Source organism: Mustela putorius, unplaced genomic scaffold (genome assembly GCF_011764305.1).
Source record: "Mustela putorius furo isolate JIRA1106 unplaced genomic scaffold, ASM1176430v1.1 tig00003898_pilon_pilon_pilon, whole genome shotgun sequence".
Taxonomy (NCBI): domain Eukaryota; kingdom Metazoa; phylum Chordata; class Mammalia; order Carnivora; family Mustelidae; genus Mustela; species Mustela putorius.
In genome coordinates, this window is record NW_025422047.1 from 1,221,238 (window position 1) to 1,235,101 (window position 13,864).

General features: G+C 42.2%; 1 protein-coding gene across 1 annotated transcript in view; it reads right to left on the reverse strand.

Annotated features, from left to right (window-relative positions):
- Positions 1-13,864, reverse strand: part of RYR3 (ryanodine receptor 3) — a 505,740-nt gene that overhangs the window by 288,298 nt on the left and 203,578 nt on the right. The window lies entirely within an intron of this gene.

Genomic DNA, 13,864 nt, shown 5'->3' on the forward strand with positions numbered 1-13,864 from the left:
GCCACTGTGTCTGCTGCTCTTCCCCTGAGTCTGAGTCACACATCGCTATCTGAACTGAATAGCACACGATCACAGACGAAACTGTTACTATGGAAAAAACTGAAATCTAGAAGAAATCCTACAATTTTGGGACATCAACCTTTTCAACCTTTTACTGAAATCTCTTCTTATCCTATGTTTCCTATCCTATTCCTACCCCCTCAGAGGCAGTCAAATAGTTTTGATCACACACGCCTTTTAGGAAAAAAGTATTTGGGCACAGGACCCCATCACTAATGCATAAAAACATTTGAGCAGAGGACCCCATCCTTAGCACACAAAAAAGCATCCAAATGCTGAGATGAAAATGAATCCTAAAGAGAAATTCTAACACTTGTCTTCTATATGCCAAGGGCACCTCTTATGGCCCTTATTTTATTTAGACCCACATACCAGCAGCCCCAGAGGTGGTCTGAGGTTCTGCTCCTCTCCTGTGCCTACCCTGCCTCAGAGCAATGAGCAACAAAGGGGAAAGCTGGGGGTATGGAGAGAAGGTGCAGGTCTGAATAATAAGGTCTAGAGTCATTTTATTTCAACTCTATTTGGATTAAAAGAATCACTCTGTCAAAGAGATAATCTTTTCATGTCATACTAGGAGGCTCAAGAAAAGAAAAATGATAGACGTGGTATCATGGTTTTTGAAAAGCAGATAACCATATATAAATGGGGCTGTACTCTCCTCAGAGCTTGGAGAGATTTAAGGGCTTCCCAGACTTCAATACAATGGAGGAATTAAATGTTCTTTGTGCTATTTCCGAATTTCTTGAAATCATTCGAACTAACTTCAGTTGCTGTATTAACAAATGTGTCAACAGCTATGTTAAAATTAGTCACACCAAATAATTTGTACATCCGTCAGTCTGATATTTTCCCGGCATACCTGCAATATTAGAAGCTAATTGATAGCGCATGATGACTTAGGTGTGGGTGTGTGCTTCCAAAACGGTCCCGTGTCTCCAGCTAAACTACTGGTGTTAACCATGGGTCACACCCCCATCTTTGTTCCCATCAACCCAGCAAGTAATCTTAAAAAGAGTCCAGCATCGCTGACCACAGAAAGTGGCACGGGAGAGGTCCGTGCTCCTCCTCTTCTCTGGCACTGCTGGAAACCTCTCCTGGCCCTCATGTCCTTTATTATAGTGCCAAGAGAAAAGCAGAGAGACAAAGTCCAGGTGCCCCACTGGGACTGAATGCGACAGCACTGTGCTGCACCCAGGAGGTTTCCCAGCCCCACTCCTCCCTCCACTAGGGCAACAATCTCTCTGCGGGTGGATGTCTGCTTGTTACAGCCTAAGCCTCTGGACGTTGCTCCACAGTACTTGCTTCGCTAGGGCCTGGGGTGGAGCCTGGGAATTAGCATTTCTAAAAAGTTCCCAGGGACATGACACTGAAGTTCCTGGTCCTGTGATGACATCCTGAGAACCACTGCTTAAGGAACGATCAAGCTTCAGTGCTTGGAAGAGGAGAGGAGCTTTTCCTGCAGAAGCTTTGATATTCATCATTCTGGGAGATCTACTCTGGGCACAGGCTATACGTAGGTGCTTTACGTAACATCGTAGCTCGTTCTCCTAAGTTTCCTAAGTAGGAATAATTTCTTCCATTTATAAGGTGAGGAGTTTGAAGTTCAAAAAGGGTAAGTATCTTGCCGTCTATCATATGGCTGGATGTGGTGGGGGGTGGGGAGTGAACTCACAGTTCATTGCAGAACTTGAGCTCGTTTCACTCTGGTTTCTGTAATATCTTCATTTGCCGACTGTGTACAAAACCACTATACAAAGTAACCAGGGAAGCAGGAGATGGACATATTTCCTCAGCTCCTAAATGAAGGTGAACTCTTATGGCTGGGATTTAGTGAACACTAAGCATCCAGCAGACACAGAACCATGCCAAGTGTGCTATGTGTATGATCTCACTTTATATTTGCCATTAATGCTGTGATATAATTAGAGTAATTATCTCCATTTTATGGCAATGCAAACTGAGGTTTCAAGAGGTTACATAACTTGCTCAAAGTCATACAGGTTCTAAGGGCAGAGTTGGGATTTAACCATTTGCTACGTTGTCTCCTTCTCGGTAGTCTGGTCTACAAGAAAGTCTACAAAGACTCGGTATTAAAAAAAAAAATGTTACAAATAGGAAACAATCTGCCTATTAACACAGATGAAAACAAGAATCACTGGAATAGACCAGGAGGGTAAAAAGGGCATTGAGAAATAGCTTTTATTTTTTAATTTAATTTTTTTAAAATTTATTTTTAGATTATTTTTTATAAACATATATTTCTATCCCCAGGGGTACAGGTCTGTGAATCATCAGGTTTACACACTTTACAGCACTCACCATAGTACATACCCTCCCCAATGTCCATAACCCCACCCCCCTTCTCCCAACCCTCTTCCCCCCAGCAACCCTCAGTTTGTTTTGTAAGATTAAGAGTCACTTATGGGGGATGCCTGGGTGGCTCAGTTGGTTAAGCAGCTTCCTTCGGCTCAGGTCATGATCCCAGCGTCCTGTGATCGAGTCCCACATCGGGCTCCTTGCTCAGCAGGGAGCCTGCTTCTCCCTCTGCCTCTGCCTGCCACTCTGTCTGCCTGTGCTTGCTCTCTCCCCCTCTCTCTCTGATAAATAAATACAATCTTTAAAAAAAAAAAAAAAGAGTCACTTATGGTTTGTCTCCCTCCCAATCCCATCTTGTTTCATTTATTCTTCTCCTACCCCCTTAACCCCCCATGTTGCATCTCCACTTCCTCATATCAGGGGGATCCTATGATAGTTGTCTTTCTCTGATTGACTTATTTCGCTAAACATGATACCCTCTAGTTCCATCCATGTCATCGCAAATGGCAAGATTTCATTTCTTTTGATGGCTGCATAGTATTCCATTGTATATATGGAATATACATCTTCTTTATCCATTCATCTGTTGATGGACATCTAGCTTTATTGATAAGGTAGACCGTGACGGGTCCAAGTGTTGATCGTCAATGAAAGTTAGGAGGAGGAAACCCACGTGAGCAAAGGCCTGGAGGTGGAGAGTACAGAGCCCACGTGGGGACTAGTCAATAATTCACTGACTAGCACTGGGGTCAGCTGCAAGGAGAGGCAGCATCTGGAAAAAAGTTAGGGCACAGATATGGGGCAGTCAGATTATGGAGGACGATGACTGACCGTTCCACAGCTACCGGGACACTGGTGTAGGGTTTTATTTGTTTGTTTTTCTTAGTAGTGTAGGTTTTTAGAAGGAGAGTGTCGCAATCCAACATGCACCTTTGGAGGTAACCCTGACAGCACAATGGTGGAAGAACTGGAGGGTGTCAAACCCCAGGGACAGAAAAAATCATTCTTTCATTTTGTTTCTATGACAACAGGAGAGTGTAGACCAAAACCTTGGTGTCATCCTTGACTCCTTCCTCCCGCTCAGGCTCTATATGGGTGCCACCTTCGAAATGCATTCTACACCAAGTATTCAGTACCCTGCTGCTGCCAGGCTGGTTCAGCCTACTGCCTGTTTTACCTGGATGGCAGTAATGGCCTCCTAACTCTGCTACCTGCTGCACCCCTACTTCCCACTCCGTCTTGTAGTCAGAGCCAACATGGCAGCCACAGCCAACATTTTATAGCCGTTAGTTACATCGTGTTACCTTCTTGTTCAGCTCTCCCCCTATTCCCCTGCCACCCACCATGGCTCCCTTTTGCACTTAGACGTGCAATGTCCTTGCCATGGCCTCCAAGACCCTGCATCAGGACATGGCAAATATTCTCTGTAAAAGACCAGACAGTAAAGATTTTAGGCTTTACAGGGCACAGGTGGTCTCTGTCATATGGTCTTTATTTCAACCAACTTTTTCAAAACTTAAAAACCATTCTTATCTAGAGAGCTGTCCATAAATAAGCCACAGCCTGGATATGGCCCCAAGCATTGGTTGCTGATCTTTGTTGTCCCTGATCTAGTTCCAACTCTGACGTCATCACTTACCATGAGTGTGAGCCCCATCACCACCTCTGCTCCTGCCACTTGGGCCTCCCTCTGTTATTCAGACTAGGCTGCTCCCTCCTAGAACAGGACCCCGGTGCATGTGTTCCTTTCCACCTGGAATGCTCTTCCCTCCAATATCCTCATGGCTTAGGGCCGGCTCTATTCAGTTCTGTGCTTATATATCTCATTACAGAAACCCTTCTGAAAGAAAAAGGGTCTTATCACTCCTTCTGAAAGAAAAATCACCCTTACTCTGTCATAATTTGCTGCTATATTATTTCTTGAGGCATTTAGTATCAACTGACATGAATTCATGTTATTTTTGATATCTATCTTCTGCCACTCCCAAAGATATAAGGTCCGTGTGCCTGTTGTGTTCTCTGCCATACCAACATCACTTTTATCAGTGCCTGGCAAAGAGGAGGCACTCACATTCATATTTCCTGGAGGAATAAATAATAATTATACAAAATGATCCTTTTGTCTCCTTTTTACAGATGGGAAAAGAAAAACTGTCCCATACTCAGTTTGTAAGCAGTGAGCCTGGATCTGAACCTGTACCACAAATTCTACTAACTCTTTCCACAGTTTGACTAATTCTGGAAGAACATTCCAGGAAAGATGTGATATGCTATACAGATGACTGCATAGGCCTGTTCACAGGAAATCCAGACCTCAAGACTGTGAGGCTTCATGGGGATGGCAGTCCTGTTCCTCCACAAGTGACCTCCACAGGCACCACTGGCAGGAGGAGATTCTTAGGTACCACCTCAAAGGATGGGAGTGGGGTAGAGCAAAGCTGGTAAAAGCACCTGCTGCCTGGTTCAGCGGAAACATCTTCCACCAGATCATTAATTCCATCATGTTGACTGTAATTTTAAAATTAATTCCATCACTGATATTTCTTTTGGTGGTTATCAGAAGACAGTGCCTCCCCATAAGGGAAACATGATGTGGCAACAGACAAAGGGTAACAGTGTTTCTCTCCATCCATACATAAGTATTTCAAGACTGTTAGACCTCTAAGCTACCTTCTTTTATAATCTAGAACCCCAATTCCTCTCCAGGGGTCCCAGGCTCTGAGAAGGTTCCTTGGTGAATGTAACACACCCCATTAAATGCCTCAGAGGCCACCTTCCTGGGAGAGCCTGGAGGGCATGAAATCATTGGCTGGATGATGGCTTATAAGCACATGCTTTCATTTTCCTTTCCTTCCCTACCGTACTTCTGTTCTGTTCTTTTAGTCGATCAAAGAAAGAAAGAAACCTTTCTAGAAGGTCACAAAGCATTATTTCCTCAACATGCTAGAGGCCCTTTTACGTTGCTCAGGAGGACTGCATTTCTTCTGATACAAGTGACAACTGATAAGGAGGCCATATAAGTAAAAACCAAAACCAAAACAAAATAGAGCAAAACAAAACACCCCAGTAACACCTAATGATATAAACAAAGGCAGGTAACTCACTATTTTCACTTAGAAAACAGAATCAAAGATTCTATCCGCAACTGAAAAATATTCAGTTTTTAGCAACTTAGATGAGTTAAACCTTCAGAATGAAACCACAGACCTTTATTCTATAAAATACAATTTGATTTGTGAAATAGAGAGGTGTACTTTGATACAGAATAAGAATACCAATATTTGTAAATGCTTTTTCTTCCAAATTTAACTTATAGATTTAGGGCAGTTTTAATGAAAATTCCAATAGAGTATTTTGGAATTCAGCAAAATTGCTGTAAAATTCACCTGGAAATATAAACACTAGGACATTTTTATTCAGAAAGAGAACTAAGTTTTAGTGAATATTATGAAGTAAAATTAATTTGTTCATTCTGGTACTGTTTCAAAAAAGAAGAATGTAGCACGATATAGGCAGCCCATAAACAAATATAAATATAGCATGTGATAAAGCAGATTTTTAGTACAATGGTGGTGAGAAGGCAGTATTATTAAGCAAATGTCACTAGGATAGGTGGACAGCAAATCAAAAAGCATTCAGGAAGATCCACAGGAAATATAAAAGATTTTGGATGGATAACAGAATCAACTATTTAATTTTAAAATTAAATTCTAGAACAACTAGCATGTAATAGAATGGTCCCACATTCTTTACAGACCTAATATTTATCCATGCTTTGAAGTAACAGATGCACTCCAAGGAAACAATAACCAGATCAGATTGTAGCAAGATCACTGAACTTCAGAGCACTGGAAACAACATTTAATAAATTACAGAATACTTTGCATCACTATGACACAGGGGTTTCCATCTTGTTGAAATGTAAGAAACAAACTAAGCCTCAAGTAAAGAAATAGGCGAAGGATATGAATAAAGGATTCCTAGCAGGAATGAAATTAAAACATATGGAGGGGATTTTTATCTCTTCTCATAATGAAAGGAATGACAACTAAAGCAATTTTTATACATCATTTTACATCAACTAAATCTGCAAAAGAATAGGGAAAAAAAAATGCTGTCAGAGCTGCAATTTAGCTGGTGTGATCCCCCGCACAGTGACACTGAGTGCAACTCTTTGGCATGGCAATGTGGTAATATATTAAAGATCCGCAAAGATGTCCATGACCTTTGCTTTAGTAATTCCACTTCTGGAAGTAATTCGAGAAAAGCAAAAAAAGTATGCACACTGTTGTGATGAGAGAATTATAATGGAGGCAAACGAAACACCTGGAAGGAGCCTAAATGTTCAAAAGAAAAATGCTGTCTAGGAATCATGGGCTTCTTCAGGATGTTCTATCCCACAGCCATTAAAGAAGTCAATTACAGAGGCTACAAGAAACAGAGGAATGTGTTGCAACTTGTCACTGTGAAAAGGCAGAATGCAAAATGCTTTTGACTGTTATGTATATGCAAGAATGATAAAGCAACCTATAAAAAGGCAATAGACATTTGGTTGATTGCAAAACCAAGGGAGAGTTTTCCAAATTTTCAACACTACCATCACGTCATTTCAATTAAAAAAAAAAAAAAAAAAAAGCAAGCGTGTTGGGGACAACTGTTGAATGTGTTTAAAGAAGTGGAGTGCCCTAAAAGTGTTTTGTCTATTTGTTGACACTGCATTTGCTCAAGGATGTCATATGCTTGCCAGAATCCTCAGTGAGTGACTTTCCCTGCCTAAAGCGTTGATGGCAAGGCATAGCAGTATGCCTTCGTTTTGGCATTGATCTGGAGTATGGCTCTTTCCTGGTGATAAGTGGAAACCCAGGGAGCCAGTCTTTATCCAGGATGGCTCTGACCCCCTCCTAAGTTCCCTCAGACCCTGCTCCACACTCCAGAAGAAAACAATCTCTTACCACAGAAACTCGCTCCTGCTGGAATCCCAAACACACTGTTCTTTTGTCTTTTGAGGACCCTTCATCATGGGTCCCATCCTTGTTCCTGGAGACTTGGTTTCTCCACTATTCGATGCTTTCAAGGCTGCTTCCCCAAGCTGCTAGACTCCAGAGGTCCACCTCCCCCTATTGCTACAGGCCAGCCCAATAGCCCGCTGTGGTCAAACACCCAAGTCCACACTTTTTCAGAGGGGTGGGAAGATGAGACTATACTTCCCCAGCTCAAAGGGCAACAAAGGAACTGATGCGGCATTTTCCAAGGAGGTCTTGATAATAAACTCCTGCTAGCAGGGATGATTTTTCTTCTTTAATGATGAATTACATAGGCCACCGAAATTTAGAAAGTGTAGACCAGGGGTGGGAGCGCAAACGCTCAGATTAGTTTGACTTGTGCTCTGAAGTCAGAATCAGGGAACAGGACAAAAATAAGCACATTCTAGTCATGTGAATTCCCTTACTTTGTGGGACATCCCCAAGGGCCTAATGCAGACCACTACACACTTTTCTTCACCACTTTTTCTGAATCAGGTACTCTACTTTTCAACGAGGTAACTGCCAAATTCAACTTTTCCTGGGCTCCCCCTCTTGGGATATAAAACACTATAGAAGCACAAGGGGCCATTCTTCTAATTTGACACCTTGATTTTCTATTTGTAATAGGATGATTACTATGGACCTAAAACTCTTAGAGGAACCTGAACCAATGTCTACAGAGAGCCACACCTTCAAGACAGAATCCCCTGAAGGTGTTTTCTCCCGTAAGAAATCCTTCAAGAGAATCTGGGGCAACTCAACCAGGACAGTGCAGGACTTTAGCTAAATGTACCTGAAAGGAAGCCACATTCTGGACACCGTTGATGGGCCTCTTGGGATATCATTAAAAATGGAAATAACAAAATAGAATTTTAACGTTTAGAAAAGAGGAGGAAGGTGTGCCACCGAACAGCCCCACTTCCCCAAGTTCAGTGATCATGGCAGTCTCCCCAGTTGCCTTTCCAATACCACAGGCCCACATGACAGAGGCTGTGAGGCACAATAGGACCCCCAAGAGAAAAGGCTGACTCGGGTTGGCTGAAGGCCTACGGCAGTCGCTGTTCCTTCTGCTACATGTTCTTGCAGCAATAAAGAAGGGGGATGGGACCCCAGGGAGCTCCACCTCCCATACCCTCAGTGCTTCCCCTCCCATCACCTCCTACCACAGGACTGAAGAATGGAATGGCCCAAAAGCTATGCTTAACAACAGGCTATTCTCTGTTCTTTCATTTTTAAAGTACAGAGGACACAAACAAAGCCAACAATCCATCCCCAACCACCTACCACCAATGCCAGACTTACCACTCCCACAGCTAATAATTCATTCGATTCAGCCAACCCACCCTCTTGGAAGCACCTCGAATTATTTGCCCTGGGTGAGAAGACTCTGGCCATCTCATTTTTGTTCAGTTCATAACTTCCTCAGCCACATGGAAGTATTTTAGGACAAAAGGATGAAAGGCCACAGCCTGATTTGAGAAACTAAATTCTGGGTCATGAGCACCGTCTATAACCAAAAGTTGCACAGCGGGGAGGTGTTCTGTTCCGGGAGGAAGCCCCTCCTACACTGATTTGGCCCAAATCTTACAGAGATTTTAGGAAGTAAAATCTGAGATGGCTCAGATGAGCTGGGATTGAAAAGAAGCTTTGGGGGTAAGCCGGAATTCATTCTTTCTTGGAAACGCTTAAATCCATGAGAAAGAAGAGTCCTTGCACAGTGTAGACTTAAATCCTGAATGCATAGCTAAAGGCAACTGAGGCATCTCTTTTCAAGTCTCTAAAAATAAAGTTTTCGATCCATGAGAATCTATGTAGACAGCTGCAAGCATCTGCCTTCCCCCCTCTCCTAATCCATGGAGTTTGGGGAACAAATCAAGTTACTCTGTGAGGCTCCCGCTAGGGCCAGGATTTCACAAACACTGATCTTTTCTTTTCAAATATTTTATTTATTTATTTGAGACCAAGAGCACAGAGGGAAAGGGTCGGGGGAGAAGCGAACATCCTGCTGAGCAGAGACACTCCTCCTCCCTCCACCACTCCGGATATGGGGCTGACTGAGCCAACAGAGGCCCCTCACAAACACTGATTCTGAAAAAGGAAGATATGCATTCTCCATGGTGGGGAAAGAGCTGGCTCTTGGGATGCCTCCAAACTCAGCACAAGGTCATTCTAGAAACATCTGTGCTTTCCTTTGAACATAGATGTCCCAGAGAAACCAGACAGCCAGAATGGGAGCTCTAACACATGTTTCTTTTTATGGCATCTTTGAAGAGAACAAAATGACAGGAGATATTTGTCAGGGTAGTAATGACAATTAGATTGATGGCAAGTATACTTCAGAAAGAGGTGAAGCAATTATTTTCTCCGAAGTCATGTTTGCCCGTTTGTCCCATAGCTAACAGACTTCTAAGAATCTGACATTGCCCATTTCATTCATCACATAAAAGAACCCAAGCAGCCAGATTTGTTTTCCAATTACTGCTCTGGTTATGATTTGAAACACCCATACTCATCATTCGTCAGGCCTTTGAGGAAACAGTGGACCAGCAGCCTCAGAGGGTCAAGACTAAGCACTCTGCCCAATCCTGGCCTTTCATCCAAGCTAACATACACTCAATATTTTCTACAAAGAGTTTAACATCTGAAAGGTCAGATTACCTTGACATGAAAAAAATCAAACACTGTCTGTAATCTACTATTTCTCTAGGAGGAAAAAAAAAAAATCCCGTTCATTCTGTAGATAATAAAAATAGGAGTAAGTTTTTATCATAAAACTGCCATTGAGTCTTACTGTGTGCAAGCATGTTTACCCATGTGGGCTATGAGGCAGAAAATGATATCGATTCTATTTTGATCTTTGACCCACCTTCCTTTCTCCTGCACTCCTTAACCTATTTTTTCTCTCTCCTGGATGTTCTTTCATTCCTCATACCAGTCCCAATTATGATCTTGCTGGACAGACATCAATTCATCCTGTTCTTTCTACATCCATACAACAAGCCCGGGGCCATATATTTGAGCAAAACAAACACACAGCCTGATCTTTCCTTGAAGAACAAGAAGTGGCCTTGGGTGGAGAAGCTGATTCTGTATACCTATGGGCCCGTGTAAGGAAGCTAGGTGCCCCTAATACTTTTTATCTATTCTGCTCAATACAATAGCTATAATCATTATAATACAATAGCACAATCATTCTGAACATTTCATGGACTGATTGTAGACAAGCAGTCTTCGGCTATCTATCAGAATCACTGGTAGAGCCTTAAAAACAAAAACAAAACAAGCAAAACAAATCCTCTACAGCAGTAAAGCCTGGACCAATTCCCTAAGCTGCTCATTAATAGGTCTGTGATGGGGCCTGGGTTCTCAGGTGGTTCCAATAAACAGCCAGTCTGGAGAATCACCCCTCTGGGACTCCTCAACCCCACTGGAGACCTCATCCAAGTCATCCGTAGGATACTTAGAGCCAGCAAGTACTTCTCTGTTCTCAGATATGTCCTTCTGGACCAGTGACTGATTTTACCTTTTAGCATTTCTCTAGAACCCCCATGATGCAAAGAACAAATATGGTTGCTTCCTCTTGTACTTGACAGCGGTTGTCAAACTAAAAATTGACTTTCTCTGCTTCTCCGTCCCTGAGCTCTACTGGCATCTTTGTGACAGATTGAAAGACAAAATCCCTACTGTCACATATATGTGGTGAGTCCCACCATGAGGACCCCGAGACCCACTCCTCTTCACCATGTTGAAGGGAAGCTACACTCTTCCTGAGCTGCCTTGTCCATATTCTGGACCTCCTTCCCCACCAACCTGGACTCCACTGGGCCTGGGAAAAGATAGAGTTTATGGCAAAGAACAGAGCAGGTTAGGGGGAAGGTCTTTTACTTTTCTCCGATACTACTGGGTCACTCCTCTCCCTACTCAGTCATCCCTGCCGTTTTCACTCTGGTTCTGTGCTTTCTTAGGACCCCTGCCCTGAAGGCTACACTTCAGCACTCTGCATTTTTATTGGCAACTTTTACAATTTACAATTTAATGATTTTCAATTTTTACAATTTAAAACGAACAATTTTTTCTACTTTTCTGTGTCTGCAAGGCTCGTGTCTCTTAGAGGTGTTCTGAATCCTCTAATGTTTAATCAGGGCCCTACACACGGCTGCTTTCAAAGGCCCACCCTTCAGAGGCCTCGCTTAGGTCTCAGTGTTCCAGCTCCCACCCAGCTCTCTGTCAAAGAGAAAAATAACAGTGTTTTGTTTCTTTGTTTTAAAAAAAGAAGTCTTTTCTGCTGATCTGTGAATGGAAGCCAGGGAATGGGTAGGGCAAAGCACCATTGGATCTGTTTTTCTCCACACTGTGCAGAGAGTAAATTCATCACCCTGACATTGGAAGGAGAACCTACTAAGACTGACAGGAAAACCCAACTTCCCTTGAGCTGCAAGGGAAGCTTTGTTGAGTGAGGGAAATACTAAAATTAGCAACACTGATCTGTGAGAGGAGGAGGGGAGAAGCTCAGAAACATGGAGTACGGTTCACAATCCGAACCCCAAAATAAAACTAAACTTCAGTTGTGTTGATATTTGCCTCCTTCAATGGCTGGAGAAAAATCAATCAATCCATCATTTCCCAGTGGGGTTGGTAGTTATCATTAATGTAATATGGTGACTTGGAACTGAAAATAACATTGCAAACAATGAGCTAGCTAAAAAATAAAGAAAAGGATCTCGTCTACAATAGCACCAAAAACAATAAAATACTTGGGAATAAATTTAACCAAGATGAAAGTTCTTTATACTGAGAAGTACATGGATTGGAAGAATATTGTCAAAATGTCTATACTAAGTCATCTATAGATTCAATGCAATCCCTGTTGAGAGTCCAATGACATTTTTCACAGAAGTAGAAAAACCACCTAAAATGTATATGGGACCACAAAGACCCACAAAGCTAAAGCAATACTGGGAGAGGGAGAGAAGAATGAAGCAGCAGGCACCACACTTCATGATTTCAAGCTTTATTATGGAGATAAAGGGATCAAAACAGTATAGTACTGGTGTAAAAACAGATGTACATAGACCCATGGAAGAGAATCAAGAGCTCAGAAATAAACCCACGCATCATAGTCAACTAATATTTGCCAAGGGAGCCAAGAATATTTGATGGAGAAAACACAGTCTGTTCAATTAACAATGCTGGAGAAAGTGGATATTTAAATGTAAAAGAACAAAACTGACTCCTGGCTTATACCACTCACAAAAAATAACTTGAAATGGACTAAGGACCTAAATGTAAGACCTGAAACCATAAAACTCCTAGAAGAGAACAGGGGAAATTCCTTGACATAGGCCTTATCAATGGATTATTTTTAAGATGACATCTAATGCACAAACTACAAAATGAAATATAAACCAGTGGGAGTGTGTCAAACCAAAAATTTGCACGGTAAAAGAAATGATAACAAAGTAAAAAAGGCAACCTACAGAATGGAAGAAAATATTAACAAATCATGTGTCTTAAAGGACTAGTGTCCAGAATCTATAAAGAACTTAGCAAACTCAACACCCAAAGAACAAATAATCCAATCAAGAAATGGGCAGAGGACATGAACAGACATTTCTGCAAGAAGACATCCAGATGGCCAACAGACACATGAAAAAGTGCTCCATATCACTCGGCATCAGGGAAATACAAATCAAAACCACAATGAGATATCACCTCACACCAGTCAGAATGGCTAAAATCAACAAGTCAGGAAATGACAGATGCTGGCGAGGATGCGGAGAAAGAGGAACCCTCCTACACTGTTGGTGGGAATGTAAGCTGGTGCAGCCACTCTGGAAAACAGCATGGAGGTTCCTCAAAATGTTGAAAATAGAACTGCCCTATGACCCAGCAATTGCACTATTGGGTATTTACCGTAAAGATACAAACGTAGTGATCCAAAGGGGCACATGCACCCGAATGTTTATAGCAGCAATGTCCACAATAGCCAAACTATGGAAAGAAGCTAGATGTCCATCAACAGATGAATGGATCAAGAAGATGTGGTATATATATACAATGGAATACTATGCAGCCATCAAAAGAAATGAAATCTTGCCATTTGTGACAACATGGATGGAACTAGAGTGTATCATGCTTAGTGAAATAAGTCAAGCAGAGAAAGACAACTATCATATGATCTCCCTGATATGAGGAAGTGGTGATGCAACATGGGGGCTTAAGTGGGTAGGAGAAGAATAAATGAAACAGGATGGGATTGGGAGGGAGACAAACCATAAGTGACTCTTAATCTCACAAAACAAACTGAGGGTTGCTGGGGGGAGGGGGTTTAGGAGAAGAGGGTGGGGTTATGGACATTGGGGAGGGTATGTGCTTTGGTGAGTGCTGTGAAGTGTGTAAACCTGGTGATTCACAGACCTGTACCCTGGGGATAAAAATATATGTTTATAAAAAATTAAAAGTTA